Genomic DNA, 17033 nt, shown 5'->3' with positions numbered 1-17033 from the left:
CAAACGGACGGCCCGGGGAGGCCCACCCAGTGCAGTGGCACTTGCTGCTGGGGAAACACGCAGCGGATCACCCGCCACGGCTGCTCTCACGGAGGCCGGTGTCACGCTCCGTTGAAGAGGTTTCAAATCATTAACTTCAAAATATGCGCCTCAGTGCCACCAGGAAAAGGACATGTCCCCATCTCGATAGCAAGCCTTTGTTTAGGTATATATTTTTATTGCTATGCATCCCGCTCCACAAATATTGTAATGCCCCGGCTTTCTAGAGTTCCCTGACGCATCTGTGTTTATTTTTGTTTCCAGATATGTTATTTTGCTGGGCCCCAAAACCCTCCCACCCCTCCCCTCCCCACCCCACCACACCGCACCTGATGTTTTTGTATTTTATCTTTGCGCACACGGCGCTGGATACTAAGGCTATCTCACCACCCCAGTTTGGCCTGCTTCACTTTCCATGAAATAAATACATGTTTTGAAAATTGTGCCAGCAAATGTGATGGCATCTGGGAGAGAAAGAGAGTGGGGTGGGGCTGCCTCTTGAATAACACCATTTGGCGGAGGAATGCCGGCATGATGGGTGGTTCGGAGGCAGCACCCTGAGCAGGACCCTGGGCTCAGAGCAGGAGGCGCGCACACATGCGTCCGCACACACACACACACACACACACACGCAACACAGAGCTGTGCAGGTGGAGGCTTATTTGCCTTTGATGTTGAAATGCTTATTTAGGATGACGATAACGCAGCGTTCCCAGGGCACGCTGTGCATCGCACCCAGCCGAGGACGCGTGTGGCCTAGCCGAGGCGCATGGGCCGGGAGTCTCTTCTCCCCTCATGCCGCAGGTGGAACCGGAGTCCCGGTTGCGGCATCGGTCTTCCGGTCCTGCCGCTGCTCTTCCCAGTGGGGCATCTGTCTGGCCGCTGTGGAAAACAGGTTGCTGGGAGGCTAGAGGCAGGGCCGGCGCCCAGGGTCGGCACGCGCAGGCACCTGGCGAGGGCCCACCCCCCAGTAGGGGGGCCCACTGGCAAGAGCCCCACCCTCACCACCACGGTGGCAGGGAGGAAGAGGAGCAAGAGAGGCTGCTGCCATTTGCTCTCTGGCTGTCAAGCAAGCAAGAGGGAGCCATGATGAGGCAGAGCAGCGAAGGCAGCTGGTGAGAAGGCAGAGTCACCAAAGGGGGGGGGGTCTTGCCCGAGGACCCTAAAACACCCCGAGCCGGTCCTGGGCAGAGGCTCCCGGATCTCCTCCAGCAGGGCTCTTCTGAGGTGTCCTTCATCTCTTCTCCTGCCTTCCCAGAACCGGAGCCACCCAGGTGTGCTGGACTGCAACTCCCACAATCCTCAGCCAAAACAGGCTGCTTCAGCTCCAGCGGAGTGTTTCTGCCAGCGGACAAGGGATGGTTCCAACCCGTGAGGAACTGACGTGTGGAGAGGCTCCGGGGGGGGGGGGGGGGCTATGCGCAAGCCCCTCCCAGACCCTCCACTCTGGCCTTCATGCTCTTGGTGCACAGTTCTCAAGGGAGGCGTGAGGTGCGTTCAGCTGAAGGCGCTCAGAAGCCTCCTGTGCGATGGGGGCCTGCTGTAATTGGGGAGCCTGATCACAGGGGGGGGGGGACCTGCTGAACGTGTGAATGGCGGGGCGGAGGGGCAGGACACACGGGATGTGTGGGGCAGCACATAGGGCCTCTTCATGTGTTGTTTCCAGGTGGCCTGGAGTAACAGATGAATAGGGTGACCGTATTCTCTGAACTGGGATGATCGCAAATGCTGTACCTGGTGGGCCTCTTCCTCCCCCCTTGCAAATAAGCATACCAAATGTACTAGCCTGCAAAACATTTTCTAGCCGGCTGGTGGCTGGCGGAGGGGAGAGCTGCGGCTCCCTGTGGCGGAGGAGGGAGGGAGGGAGGGCTGACCCACTTGCTTGCCATCTGGCAACCCTGTGCCTGCAGGTGATTCTTCGTCACCTGTGGTGACCAGGCAAGTGATGAAATACAAGGCCTCTGATACCTCCAGTAGCAGGCAGTCAGCCTATATATTCCAATTGCTGGGGAACATGGGCGGGAGGGTGCTGTTGCACTGGGACTGTGGTTGGCCGCTGCGTGAACGGAGTGCTGGACTAGCTGGACCCTTGGCCTGACCCAGCCTCCGGGCTCTTGGGAGGTTCTTGGGTTCTAAGGCTGGCTTCATGTTAGCCCTGGAGATGGCCTTGAATGCCACAGGAAAAGGAATAAGCCCAGCGCTCCTTCGCCTCGCTACTGAGCGAGCGTCACAAGCCGAGTGGGAGGTCTGGACAAGCCTTCCAGGGAGGGGTGAGCCCCTGCCCCTCTTTCTTGGGAAATGGGGCAGGCGGTGGAGGGCCATCCGCAGGAGAGGCCGTGCCGAGGGAGCGGCTGGTGACACCCAAGCTGCACTTGGCCTGAGGGCACCCTTGCCAGGGGGCACGTCCACGCGGCAACGGCCCGGCAAGCGGGCCTGTTAAATCCCTGTACCAGGAAACATTTCTCCTGGCTCTCTGTTTCACCTTGTGTCGTTGCTTCTTTCCAGGAAGGAAAATCAAAGGCCTCGTCGCCTACACGACTTCCTAGATGACTCAGGTTATATTTGTTGTTCTGCAAGTGTTTTAACGGCCAGTCTTCCTGCCCCCTCGCCCCACCCCGCTTTTTATTTTATTTTATGATGTGGCCTTTTGATTTGGTAAATCAGGAAAATGAAGGGGTGCGATGGAGGATGCAGACAAGCTGGAGCGTGTTCAGAGGAGGGCAACCAGGATGATCATGGGTCTGGAAACAAAGCCCTATGAGGAGAGACTGAAAGAACTGGGCGGGCTTAGCCTGGAGAAGAGAAGATGGAGGGGAGACATGAGAGCACTCTTCAAATACTTGAAAGGTTGTCACACAGAGGAGGGCCAGGATCTCTTCTCGATCCTCCCAGAGTGTAGGACACGGAATAATGGGCTCAAGTTAAAGGAAGCCAGATTCCGGCTGGACATCAGGAAAAACTTCCTGACTGTTAGAGCAGTGCGACGGTGGAATCAGTGACCTAGGGAGGTGGTGGGCTCTCCCACCCTAGAGACCTTCAAGAGGCAGCTGGACAACCCTCTGTCAGGGATGCTTTAGGGTGGATTCCTGCATTGAGCAGGGGGTTGGACTCGATGGCCTTGTAGGCCCCTTCCAGCTCTGCTATTCCATGATTCTAGGGGCAGGTTTGGCCGGAGGCAGCGGGAGGCTCCCTTTTGCCTGGATGCAAAGGTGCCAGAGGGGGGTCTTGGGTTCAAGCTAGAGCACAGTTTGCAACCCAGTTCGACACCCTTCCGCTCCAGAAAGTAAACAGGGACCCCGCACGAGGGTCCAAAGCCTACACATTTGCAGGCGGGGCGAGGGGAGTCTCGTGTGCTTCGGAGTTCATGGGCGGCGGGGGGGGGTCAGCAGCACGGGGCTGGGGGGCATCATCAACGAAGAGCCATGAAGATTAACGAAGGACGGACAAAGGGCAGAAAGGTATTTACACCAAACACTCATCCCCCGATAAGGTATCTCTCTGCCAGGCCTTGTGCTCCCCCCCCCCCGCCTGCCCCCAAATAGCAGCCACGAGCATTGAAGAAGTCCTTGAAAAAGTCAACAGAGAAGGCCCAAGTGATCCCACTGTTAGGGAGGGCCCCCAGCGATGACATCCGCCCCCAATTCTACTGGAGCCCCCTCAGTGCCAAGGCACAGGCCTCCTCTGGCAACTCACGGCGGTTCCATATCGTGACTCACGTTGGACACATTTATGGGAATCGGAGCTAATAAAATGTATTCTTAGCTTGCAGAGCAAGAGAGCAAAGAAAGTAGAAGACACAGACACCCAAACAATTGTGGCCTTGTTAGCGTCAGAATTGCTTCCTCTGGGGTGCGTGGCTGTGTGTAAGTGGTTTGGGGGGTGTCTTATGCATTGATACCCCCCACCCTCTTACCCACTCATTAAGGTCAAAAACAACAAAGCACAAAGGAAGCTCTGTTGGCCCCTAAGAAAAATTCCCAAAACCATATAGTGTAAGACCTTGTTTGAGCGAATTCAACAATTACAAAAAAAGTGCTAGTTTTTGAGATCCCCAGATCTCTTCATCGGGCAAGATGTTACAAAAAGCAGGTTGGCCGTGCATTGTGTGTGTGGGGGGGAGGATAGCGGAAAAGGAGGATGACTTGATGCTGTAGTTGGGATCTGTGCATGGTCAGAGTCTTAAGATGATATGACAGAACCAACTAACCAGCCAAGGAACCTGTCTGGTTCACCTTCGATGGGGACAGTTTTGAGCTAACCGCTAGATTAAAAAATTAAGGATCTACAATTATCAGAGACTTCCTCCTTCCCAGCGGTCCGGGTGGGGGTGGGGGTGGGGCGAAACCTGAGCCCAATTTGAAGGCCTGCAACTCCTCCTCCTCTTTCAGGTCATCTTCAGAGTTCGGCCATGCAGACAACTCGGCTACATCTAGTCAGCCTTTCCCACCGCCCCCAATTCCATCCCCCCCCCCACTGCTCCCTGGCCAACCTATTTTTTGTAACACCTTGCTTGATGAACAGCTCTGGAGGTCTTGAAAGCTTGCACATTTTTTGTGATCTTTGAGGCGGCCTGATAAAGGCATTGCCCTATATGGATTCTGGCACCTTAAAGACAAACGAAGTTCCTACGACATAATAAGAAAGATTCCGTCATTCTAAATTTGTTCATCTCTAACGCGTCACACGACCTCTGCTGCCACTCATAAATATGGGGACATTTCACCAAGCTGTTCTCCTGTGCAGCCCCCAGGAAAGGCGACTGGGGCTGAGGAAGAGCACCGCCGTGTTAATCTTCAATTGTCTGGATCACCCTTCCCACATCTCTGGCTGCCAGTGATGAAAGTTGTAGTCCAACGTATCTGGAGAGCTGCCGGTTAGCGAGGTCTGGTCTCAATTAATCAGATAAAAAACTTTTTAACTGATTAACCCCTCTGTCCCGCCCCAGTTAATTAGGAAACGTGGCTGTTGTTTCTAACAAACTACTTCAAATGCACGTACAAAGGCAAACTGCAGGTTGCAAGGGCTGCCATAGAATCATAGAATAGCAGAGTTGGAAGGGGCCTACAAGGCCATCCAGTCCAACCCCCTGCTCAGTGCAGGAATCCACCCTACAGCATCCCTGACAGATGGTTGTCCAGCTGCCTCTTGAAGGCCTCTAGTGTGGGAGAGCCCACAAGCCTCCCTAGGTAACTGATCTCGGAAAAGGCGTTCCCCTCTTCCACGGGAGCAGAGGGAAATACTTCTTCTAAGATATTGCGTCTTTATGACATTTCCATCCAAGTCCGCCTTCAAAGAGCTCAGGGTAGCAGACCTCCATTGCATCTTTACAACAGCCCTGCGAGGAAAGTTGGGTGAAAACGTGGTGACTTGTCCATTGTCACCAACTGACCTTCTTAGCACATGATGCTGCCCTGCCATCGGTGCGGTGGCATGCATATGGACCACATCGAAAGACGAAGCACGTGTCTCTTAGCTATGTGCAAACCTTTGCAGATTGAATCAGTTCATTCATATGCAATCAAGCAAAATGTATTAGTAACAGGTTTAAAAGTTGTACAATCTGCCTCTTGGTGGATTGCACTTTTATTTATTTATTTATTACACGGTAATGGACTGGATGAGGGCTAACAAACTGAGACTCAATTCAGACAAGACGGAGGTACGGTTAGCGGGTGGTTCATCTGTCCGGCGAGGGGATGTTTGCCCTGTCCTGGACGGGGTTGCACTCTCCCTAAAGGATCGGGGCCGTAGTTTGGGGGTGCTCTTGGATCCAGAACTGTCACTTGAGGCACAGGTGAACTCAGTGGCAAAGAGCACCTTTTATCAGCTTAGGTTGATATACCAACTGCGCCCTTATCTGGACAGAGATAGCCTAGCTACAGTTATCCATGCTCCGATAACCTCTCGTTTGGATTACTGCAATGCATTATACATGGGACTGCTTTTGAAAACGGTCCGGAAACTTCAGCTGGTACAAAACAGGGCAGCCCACCTACTAACAGGGACTGGCCAGCGAGACCACATCGCACCAGTCCTCTTCCAGCTTCATCAGAACAGCCACTGTCTCACCTGGGTTTGATGAAAAGGAAAGGTAGAGGAAGGGAGGCAAGGGAGGAGCTAGGTTTGCCATCTCAGGGCATGAAAATATTTGGGGACGCCCCTTCTCCCATTTTACCTCTGGGGAACACCAGTGGAGAACTATGTCTTGCCCAGCATTGCACAACGGGACTCGAACTCAGACCTCCCAGTACTAAATCCTGCAATCCAAGAGAACTTTCTTATGCTTAAAAATGAAATGTGTTTTTTGGGGCGGGGGAGGGACATGAGCCTCTTCCCACCTTGGCCTTCCTTAACCCGATGCCCTCCAGCTAAGTTGGACTGCAACTCCCATCATCCCGAGCCAACATGACCTTTGGGCAGGGAATTCAGGATAAAAGGAAGTCCTTCCAAAAAGGGATAGTTAGCTTATGGAACTCGCTGCCACAGGATGTAGTTAGGGTCACCAGTGTGGATGGTTTTAATAAGGAATTTGACTAATTCATGGAGGATCAGGCTATCAAGGCCAGCTAGTCCAGTATTGCGTCCAGTTCTGGGCTCCACAATTCAAGAAGGACGCAGACAAGCTGGAGCGTGTTCAGAGGAGGGCAACCAGGATGATCAGGGGTCTGGAAACAAAGCCCTATGAAGAGAGACTGAAGGAACTGGGCATGTTTAGCCTGGAGAAGAGAAGATGGAGGGGAGACATGAGAGCACTCTTCAAATACTTGAAAGGTTGTCACACAGAGGAGGGCCAGGATCTCTTCTCGATCCTTCCAGAGTGCAGGACACGGAATAACGGGCTCAAGTGACAGGAAGCCAGATTCCAGCTGGACATCAGGAAAAACGTCCTGGCTGTTAGAGCAGTACGACAGTGGAACCAATGACCTAGGGAGGTCATGGGCTCCCCCGCACTGGAGGCCTTCAAGAGGCAGCTGGACAGCCATCTGTCAGGGATAATTTAAGGTGGATTCCTGCAATGAGCAGGGGGTTGGACTGGATGGCCTTGTAGGCCCCTTCCGGCTCTGCTATTCTAAGATTCTATGAAATACTTAAAAGGTTGTCACACAGAGAAGGGCCAGGATCTCTTCTCGATCCTCCCAGAGTGCAGGACACGGAATAACGGGCTCAAGTGACAGGAAGCCAGATTCCAGCTGGACATCAGGAAAAACGTCCTGGCTGTTAGAGCAGTACGACAATGGAACCAATGACCTAGGGAGGTCATGGGCTCCCCCGCACTGGAGGCCTTCAAGAGGCAGCTGGACAAGCACCTGCCAGGGATGCTTTAGGGTGGATTCCTGCATTGAGCAGGGGGTTGGACTCGATGGCCTTATAGGCCCCTTACAACTCTGCTATTCTATGATTCTGTGATTCTAGTCCTGATGGCTAGCCCAGTGTCAGGGGCAGGGTGTCTCCCAAGACCAGTTGCTGAGCAGCATGGCCAGGCGGGTGCTCCTTGCCCTGCTTGCGGGCTCTTCCTTGTGGCTTCCACTGGCCCGCTGTGAGAACAGACCCCTGGATGAGAGGGTCAGCCCCAGCGATTGCCACTGGCTGCTTCCCCAGGTGCCTTGCCCTGACGAAAGGTAAGCCAGGCCGCCGCTGCTGCCTCCATGGTGTATCGATGGCTCAGAGAAGGAGGCCGAAGTTGGCCCAGAGCAAACCAAGCCCCCGCTCCTCCCGCGCACGGAAACAGGCCGCATGGCCAGCGAGCGAAAGCGCTGCGCTCTTCGCCTTCCACCCAGACGCTCTTCGGGTCCGCCAGCATCTACCAAGCACCACTTCCGGTGCAAATCCTCTCCCCGCCTCCAGCCCCAGCTTGCCCCAAGCAGGAGCAGGTGGGCCCAGAGAGCAGCCTCCGGCCCAGCTCGCCTCCTGGCGCTGTTTTGGGTGCTGCCGCAGGCCTGTTTACTAAACCTGAGCCTGTTGCCGGCTGCGCACGCCCAGCGTTTGTGGGCAAACAGTCTCCGTCGCTGCCACGCTCTGCTGGGGCGTCACGTGGCCCAGGCAGGCGCCACGGTGTTGTGCCCACATGCGAAGGGGCTGCATCGGAGCCTCTTTGACCTCGGCAGGCTTCGACAGAACCAGCTGTGCTTCCCAGCAGCCTTCCCCAACCGGGTGCCCTCCTAAGGACAGAGGGAGAATGCCCTGAGGCTGGCTCAGACCAAAGGTCCATCTAGCCCAGCACGCTGATCACACAGCGGCCAACCCGCTGCTCCGGTGGGAAGCCCTCAAGCAGAAGACAGGCGCAACAGCACCCTCCCGCCCATGTTCCCCAGCAACGGGTTCCCCAGTTACTGCCTCTGATAGGACGCACAGAGCTGTCAGGACTAGTAGCCACTGATAGCCTTCTCCTCAAGGAATTTGTCCTATCCCATTTTAAAGTTGTCCAAATTGGGGGCCGTCACTATGGACTAATCTACACCTGCAGGCATTTCGGCACGGAAGAGGGCTGCTTCCCAACGTCCCCTCGTCTGTCATCGGCACTCGCGGGGCGCACGGCACTGTTGTGTAGCGCAATTTCAGGAGTGCCGTTGCAGGAGCACCTGTGCCCCGTTATGCTGCTTGCGCATGTGGATCAGCAGAAGTGGGCGGTGATGGGCAGGTGGCGCGGCTACTCATGAGGCATGCGCACGAGCGCAGACGCGCAGCAACGCATGGAGTGGGTAGGAACTCCATCGAATTTGCACTCCTGCGCAGAGATATGTGTGTATTAAAACACACACACACACACACAGACTCGGTGGTAGAACACGCCGATAGCCATCCAAAACATGTGGCGGAAATGGCGGACGGGTCCACTCCCGCGCACTTCCGATGTCCATGCACAGGCCCCTCACAGCTGATTGGCTGTTCACTGAGTCTGGAATGCACTGCAAACAGCAACAACTTCACCAGGAGGCACACCGCAAACGTTCTTTGGCTGGACAAAACGTGACAAAAGCAGTCCGGGATATTCTGGGGAAACTGCGAGGCGGAGCCGAGATCACTGCCGGAGCGGGTGAATGCCCGTTGGGGGGGACTGCGAAACAATCCTGCAATAAACGGCTGGCATAGGCTCCCCCTGTGTCTTGTGGTAGTGTGCACATGTGCTGGGCTAGAACTCACACCACAGCATTGTGGGAGAGGCGCTGCTCAGCATGCCAGAAGTCCCATATGTTCGACTCCTCACAGCCTGAACGATTAGGAAAGTCTCCTGCCTGGACAGCCGGACAGCCGCTGCTGCCAGTCTGTGCCGGCAATACTGAGATAGATGGACCCGGGGTCTGACTCAGTCTAAGCCAGCCTTCCTCAACCTGGGGCGCTCCAGATGTATTGGACTACAACTCCCAGAATGCCCCAGCCAGCTGGCTGGGGCATTCTGGGAGATGCAGTCCAACACATCTGGAGCGCCCCAGGTTGAGGAAGGCTGGTAAGCAGCCTCCAAATGTTGCTATCATGACTAGCGACCACAGGCCGTCCTCCTCCTCCTCCTCCTTCTCCTCAGAGACTTTGTCTAGTCCCATTTTAAAGCCCTTTCATGCATGAATTAATTACGCATATGGACTTGAGGTTTGATCCAGGGTGGCAGCTCTTAAACCCTCTCACCCACACCCACCCCCTTCACGAGCTCTGGGAGAGACAGCGAGGATGCCAGGATGTTCCAGTCAACAGAGTCATGGGATAATGACCTGAACTGAACCTTGCCCAAATTGCTCCAGAAGAGGAGAGTAATAAAGGAGTGCTTGCAGTGCGAGGTGATGGGCACTAGATGGCGCTTTAGACCAGGGACCCTCTGGTGCTGGGTGTCCCCTGCGCCCCATCCCCACCCGCAGGTCTGGAACTAGCTATAAATGCCCTGGTAAGCAATGAACCGTCCTGTGGCAATTTAAAGACTACCATATGTATTTTATTGTACTTATTCACAGTGTTTTACCCCACTCTTCAGCTCCCAAAGGCTCCCAGAGCGGCTTACGATCTAAAAGACACGACACAAAAGGAAGAGGGATGGCGAGGGAGGAGGAAAAAGGAAAGCTCAGGCACCCGTTCTTGGTTTTAAAGTCCTTTTAGGTGTTCTTTCTGCTGCTGCTCCTGCTCTGCCTGATATAGGATCTCCCTCTTCCAGGCAGGAGGTGCAGCATCCCTGTGGCCCTTGATTCTCTGGCCGAATTTATTATTATTATTATTATTATTATTATTATTATTATTATTATTATTATTTATTTATATAGCACCATCAATGTACATGGTGCTGTACAGAGTAAAACAGTAAATAGCAAGACCCTGCCGCATAGGCTTACAATCTAATAAAATCATAGTAAAACAATAAGGAGGGGAAGAGAATGCAAACAGGTACAGGGTAGGGTAAGCAGGCACAGGGTAGGGAAAAACTAACAGTAGAAAGTAACAGTAGAAGTCTGCACAACATCAAGTTTTAAAAGCTTTAGGAAAAAGAAAAGTTTTTAGTTGAGCTTTAAAAGCTGCGGTTGAACTTGTAGTTCTCAAATGTTCTGGAAGAGCGTTCCAGGCGTAAGGGGCAGCAGAAGAGAATGGACGAAGCCGAGCAAGGGAAGTAGAGGCCCTTGGGCAGGCGAGAAACATGGCATCAGAGGAGCGAAGAGCACGAGCGGGGCAATAGTGTGAGATGAGAGAGGAGAGATAGGAAGGAGCTAGACCGTGAAAAGCTTTGAAGGTTAACAGGAGAAGTTTATATTGGATTCTGAAGTGAATTGGAAGCCAATGAAGAGATTTCAGAAGCGGAGTAACATGGTTACTTTATCACGGCAGAAGTTTCTTTCACCAGACTATCTGTGCTTTATCCGAATCTGCAAAGTACTTTGTAAAAACAGAAGAGCGGACCTCCCTTCCCCCGGCTACTGTGCAGAGGTAGACGGCCTCTGAACATGGATGTTTCCATAGAGCCGTGATGACAAGCAGCTGTTCCTTCATGGCCACGGATGACTGGTCTATCAAAGCTGGGCTACGACGAGCCGCAGTAGCTACACGGACAAAGGCAATATAGCAAGGGACACCGGGAATACTGCCCTCATGGCCTGCTTGTGGGAACCTTCCAGTAGCAGCAGGGAGGTAAGACGCTGTCACCATGGACTGAGCACCGTCTGCTGTGGCCAAAGCCACAGAGAGACCGTTTTTTCCCTGCAAGAGCCCTGGTCGGTCACCACTCAATGCTGTCACCTGGTGGCTCTACCTAGAAAAGCAGAAACAGAACCCTCCAAGGCAGCCTTCTTCAACCTGGGGCTCTCCAGATGTGTTGGACCACAACTCCCAGCATCCCCCAGCCAGCTATGCCCAGAGTTGTATTCCAACACATTTGGAGGGCACCAGGTAGGGGAAGGCTGAACCACTGCTTAAATCAGATACCTAGCCTCTGCCCCGCCCTGCCCAAAATACCCATCCAGAAGTACAACCGGGTACTTTTAGACCATACCAATTGGGAGTGATGGGGACTGTAGTCCAACACGTTCAGAGGGCACCAGGTTTGGGGAGGGTGCTTTAGGATTCAGGGGGAAGGACTTCAAGGTCAAAGGTTGTGGCCCACATCACCCGTGAGGTCACAGAGGCCTTCCTACCACTCCCCAGGCCCCCAACGCTGGGGGCAGCTGCCCCCTCATGGTGCTCTGGGCCACCCTGGCCCTGGTGGCCACCAATGCGGCTCTCTACTGGCACCCCATCCGGCCCCCCCTGGGCACCTGCCTCAGCGTGCACATGGTGTGGGACCAGGGCGAGTGGTGCCGGGTCCTCTGGGCCCCCTTTCACCATCTGAGCCTGGGCCACCTGCTCATGAACATGGCCACCCTCTTCTGGCTGGGCCGCGGGATGGAGCAGGAGGCTGGCAGCCTGAAGACCGCCGTGATCCTTCTGGGCCTGGCGGTGCTGGGGGGGCTGCTCCACCTGGGCCTCAATGTGGTTCTGGAGGCAGCAACAGGGCGTCAGTGGTACCGGGAGCACTGCACCGTGGGCTTCTCAGGTCTGGCACCTCCCGCTCTGAAACCCCGGCACCCAAGGGCAGGGCTGGCCCAATCTTTAGGCAGCCTGAGGCATTGCAGCTGATGGCGGGTCTTATGGGAAAGCGGCCCACGGATCATTACGTGGTCAATTAATATTGTGTTGTATCTCTGGAGGCCCTCCTCTGGGTGCCCCCACCGAAGGAAGGTAGACAGGAGGCTACATGAGAGACAGGGCCTTCTCCGTGGTGGCACCCCACTGCTAGAATAATCTCCCCAAAGAGGCGTGTGCCTGACGCCTACATTATCTTTTCAGTGCCAGGCAACAATCTCTCGTTTCTCCCAAGCATTTTAGCGATCTAGTTCTAATTTTTTTATGGCTGTTTTAACAATCCTGTGCTGCTTATTTTCTGCGATTAGATTGTATTTTATTCTTTTAAATATTTGTATTGTATTTTATATATATTTAACTGTTCGGCGGCATTTTTAGTAGTTTTTTTTAAACTTTTTGTAATTTATCCAGAGAATATTAGTTATTGGGCAAATTAAAAATGAAATGAATGAATGAATGAACAAATAGTATTTTATGGCCGGGGGCGCTTGTGACATGTCAGGCCTGAGCTGCCAAAATAACTAGGGCCCACCTTGGCAGAACAGGTTGGATCCAGATTTAGTCATTCTTAGAGTAGACCCATTGAAATCAATGGGACGTAAGCTACTCATGATGAACTTGTCTCATTCATTTCATCGTGTCTTCTCTAAGCATGGCTACATATGGGTCCAATCCTTCGTATCTTGACTTTGGGGAGCAACTGGAGGCCCCTCCTCAGGTGGCAAACTGAGTCCGGACTCTTTCTAGAGGCCCTGGCTTTGGTGGGGGGTCGGTTTCCTTAAGCCCTCCTTTCCTCGAGTGCAAGATCTCGAGGTGCAAAGCCCTATGAAGCCCTAACAAAGCCCCATGAAGAGAGACTGAAAGAACTGGGCATGTTTAGCCTGGAGAAGAGAAGATTGAGGGGAGACATGAGAGCACTCTTCAAACACTTAAAAGGTTGTCACACAGAGGAGGGCCAGGATCTCTTCTCGATCCTCCCAGAGTGCAGGACACGGAATAATGGGCTCAAGTTAAAGGAAGCCAGATTCCAGCTGGACATCAGGAAAAACTTCCTGTTAGAGCAGTACGACAATGGAACCAGTGACCTAGGGAGGTTGTGGGCTCTCCCACACTAGAGGCCTTCAAGAGGCATCTGGACAAGCATCTGCCAGGGATGCTTTAGGGTGGATTCCTGCATTGAGCAGGGGGTTGGACTTGATGGCCTTGTAGGCCCCTTCCAACTCTGCTATTCTGTGATTCTATGATCTCTGCCTCTGAAAAGAGCCCAAGAGTCTTAGTTCCGTCTTCAGCCAGGCTCAAGCCTTCCTTCACCCAAGGGAGGGACCCAGGCATCCGGGCTGCTCTTTCTGGCGCCAATGCAGTGGTGGGCTTGTGAAGGCCATAAAGGGCTCCTGTATCTCCCCCCCCCCCGTAATTGAAGCACTGCCCAAACCCTCTGGACCCGGCCTTCCTCCCCCCACAGATGCCCCTGGTCCTGGCTCCTGCCCTCATCCAGCTCCCCTGCCCTTCCTCCTCCTCCTGTGCCACAGGCGTCCTCTTCTCCCTGGAAGCTATGAGCAGGCAAGTGGACCCAATCCCTGTGGCAACAATGGCCAGCGGAATCGCCCTCACGACCAGGTGGCTCTGCATTCTGGAATGCTTGATCATTGCCATCATTTATCCCAGGTAAGCGCTGGGAGACGGGGGCAGGGGGTGGGGTGGGGGGCAGGAGAAGGCGAGGCCTTGATGCCTTATAGGAGGAAGTTCATGGGGGCTGGAATTAACTCAGAGGGAAATCAAAGAGCCCCCCTTCTTCTCAGCTGTTCAGATACAAGGGGAACTGAGGGAGAGTGGTGGTGATGCACTCTGCACAAGCACAGAGGGGCCCCCAAGTGATGCTGCTTTAGTTCTTCATTGCATGTTCAGGGGAAAGTCCCACCGTTGGAACTCTGCCATGCCTCCGAATTAAACCCTCTCCAGGGACTAGGTCGCCCCCCCCCACTCTTCCCACAGTGCCCAACCAGATGCCCCCCATGGGGAGCTCACATCACCTTCCTGCCCCCTGCTCCCCAGAAGCCAGAGGGAATATCCGGCCCTGGCAATGACTGGCCATTGGTAGGCTTCTGCTCCAGGAACTGGCCTGGATCAGACCTCTTAAAGCAGCCCACGTTGATAGCCGTCACCACAGCTTGGGATCATAAATTGTGAAGGAGGAGGAGGATCATCTTGATTTTTCTGTCATCCCAAGAGCTGCCCACCTGGATGTGTTGGACTGCAAGTTCTACCACTCTCCACCTGGGAATGATGGGAGTTGCACTCCAACACATCTGGAGGGCCCCACCCAAATTGGGGGAAGCTGCCACAGCGCTGCTGTTCTGCCTCTTTGTGATAGGTAACAACTGGAAACTGCAGTTATCACATGAGTGATAACCACCTGTCAGGGATGCTTTAGGGTGGATTCCTGCATTGAGAGGGGGTTGGACTAGATGGCCTCATAGGACCCTTCCAACTCTGCTCTTCTGTGATTCTATGATTCTATAAGAGGCTTTGGGGGATGATTCGGCAGGCCGTCCTGGTGCCTCTGGCTACGCCTCAGCCTGCCTTCTCGGTTCCCTTCCTGGCCAACACCATTTAATCCCTGGTTTTACTTTATTTTCAAACTGATATTTCAGTTAATGGAGGGGGGACATCGACACGCTATTAAAATAATTGTGCAAGAGTCCTTAAATGAGGAGGGGGAACATTACTGCGCTAACTTTTAAAATGAGATCTCTCTCTCTCTCTCTCAAAACTGAAGCACCTCACTGCTTCTGGAGTTGTGATTTGTCCTAACACACTTTCTAACTTTTAAATACTTTGAAAACGAAGACAAACCCAGGCTTCAAATGTATTTGAGCAATATCATTTTAAAGAATCATAGAATCGCTGAGCTGGAAAGGGCCTCTAAGGCCATCTAGTCCAAACCCCCCCCCCCTCAGTTCAGTGCAAGAATCCACCTTAAAGCCTCCCTAGGGAATTGGGCCCAATCCCGCAAATTATGGAACTTTGCGGGATGTGCGTGCTCATGGAAAAAGCCAGAGGGTTGCTTTAGCGGACACATGTGGGAAAGGGGGCGCGTGGGAATGCTCCACGGTGCCCTTCTCTGCACACCTGCCTTCTCTCTCTCTCTGCTCACCCTCCTCCAGGAGCTCCCTCACCGGCCACATCTCAGGCATCCTGGCCGGGCTGGCCCTGTCTGCTGCTCTCTGGTACTCCGGCACCATGTGAAGGCTGCCGGCCGCCATCTCCAGCTGCAGGAGCCAGAGCCACCGCCAGGCGACCTCAGTCTCTCCCCCCACCCACCCCGCAATACAGCAGTGCCCCCTCCCCTTGCCCCAGGGGGCCCTGAAGCGCACGTGGTCTCTGGTGCTGGGTTTTTGCAGCGGGGAGGTGGCGGGGCGGGCAGAGCAACATCACTGAGAACCAAGCCGGGGTTTGGAGAGGGGGTCTCTGACCTGAGAGGCCCCTCCGAGGAGACAGGTTCGTCCTCATGGCCCATTCTCGGGACACTTCTGCAGAGGCTGTGTGAGGGGAAACGGTGGCCTTTCTTGTGACTCCTTTGTGGCGGGGAAAGTGAAGCCAGTATCACCGAGCCTAAGGGGAGCCAGGGACGCTCACCAAGAGCCCTGCCTTTGGGAGACGTGGGGTGTGCATGGGGGGTGGGGGTGGCAAGCCAGGTGTGTGTGCGCACGCGCACGCCAGCGCTTGGAAGAGAGGATCCTGTACTCTCTGCAATGGGGTGGGGGTGGGAGAGAGAGCCAGGGAAGTTGGGCCTTACAGCAAGTTTGAAGATATACCAGGCGCAGAGCCCAGGCAGAAATAAAACCGACTTAGCAGAATGAACTCTTCCACCCAAGTCCAGAGCACCCAAGGTAAAGACCCCTCCCCTGTGATGGGACATGCTGTGGTCTTCCCACCGCCCCCCACAGCCCCTGCCAGCGTGTTGCTCAACACAGAACCGAGATTCAAAATACATTTCCTATTTAAGACATCTTCCAAGATCAGAAGACAGGCTGCACCCAACCAACCCCCAAGGGTCATTTTGCATCCAGCACAAAATTTCCCCCTAAACCTCAGGCTGCAGCCCCCACCCCCAAGACACCCCCTTTGCCATCACAGGCGAAAGTAAAAAAAATACACAAGGAGACTCAAGACCACCATGTTTTTTAAATAGATTTTTCATATAGATATTTATAGACATTTTGAGTGCAACAAGTTTTGTGTTTATATATTTTGTGAGTATATAGATATATCTTTAAAAACGTAGTCCATATTTTTCTTGAAAATATAAACTCCAGTCTTAAGGGAACGCTCCTCCCTTCTTTCCAAGGAGAGAGATTGGGGTGTGTTTTTTTTTTTTACAAAAACAACCCCCGGCTAACACGTAGAACTTGGACAGGGGGAATACTGTGAGCGGATCATTACTTTTGAAAAGAGCCCTAAAATGAAACCGTGTAGATGAAGGAAGAAGGTGTGTAAGATGGGCTGCAGCACAATTAAAAAACGGAACTAACATCATTCTCTTAGCAAAGCCGTCATTTTCTGCTCCCAGATACTTAAGGTTTAAAAAGAACATTTTCCACCCATTTCTGATTCTCTGCTTCCAATCAAGTGGAAATTAAATGACTGAAACTTAAGTTTGGTCAGACTTTCTGACATCACACACCAAAAAAACACACACACACACCAAAAAAAACAAAGCTTGCTTTTGCTTTCTAAAGCTGGGCAACGTAAAACGCAGCTTTTGAAGAGCTGACTTGACAGGCACTCTTGACCAGATGAGGTTGGTGGAAGACGTCGGAGCGGGGCAGGGCGAGGCGAGGGGGGGGCTTTCTAGTTTCATCTAAGGTGAAATGCAGAACACTGTAAGAGCTGGACAGTTGTGC

The sequence above is a fragment of the Elgaria multicarinata genome, chromosome 11 (assembly GCF_023053635.1).
Source record: "Elgaria multicarinata webbii isolate HBS135686 ecotype San Diego chromosome 11, rElgMul1.1.pri, whole genome shotgun sequence".
NCBI lineage: Eukaryota > Metazoa > Chordata > Lepidosauria > Squamata > Anguidae > Elgaria > Elgaria multicarinata.
This window is presented reverse-complemented; position numbering follows the sequence as displayed.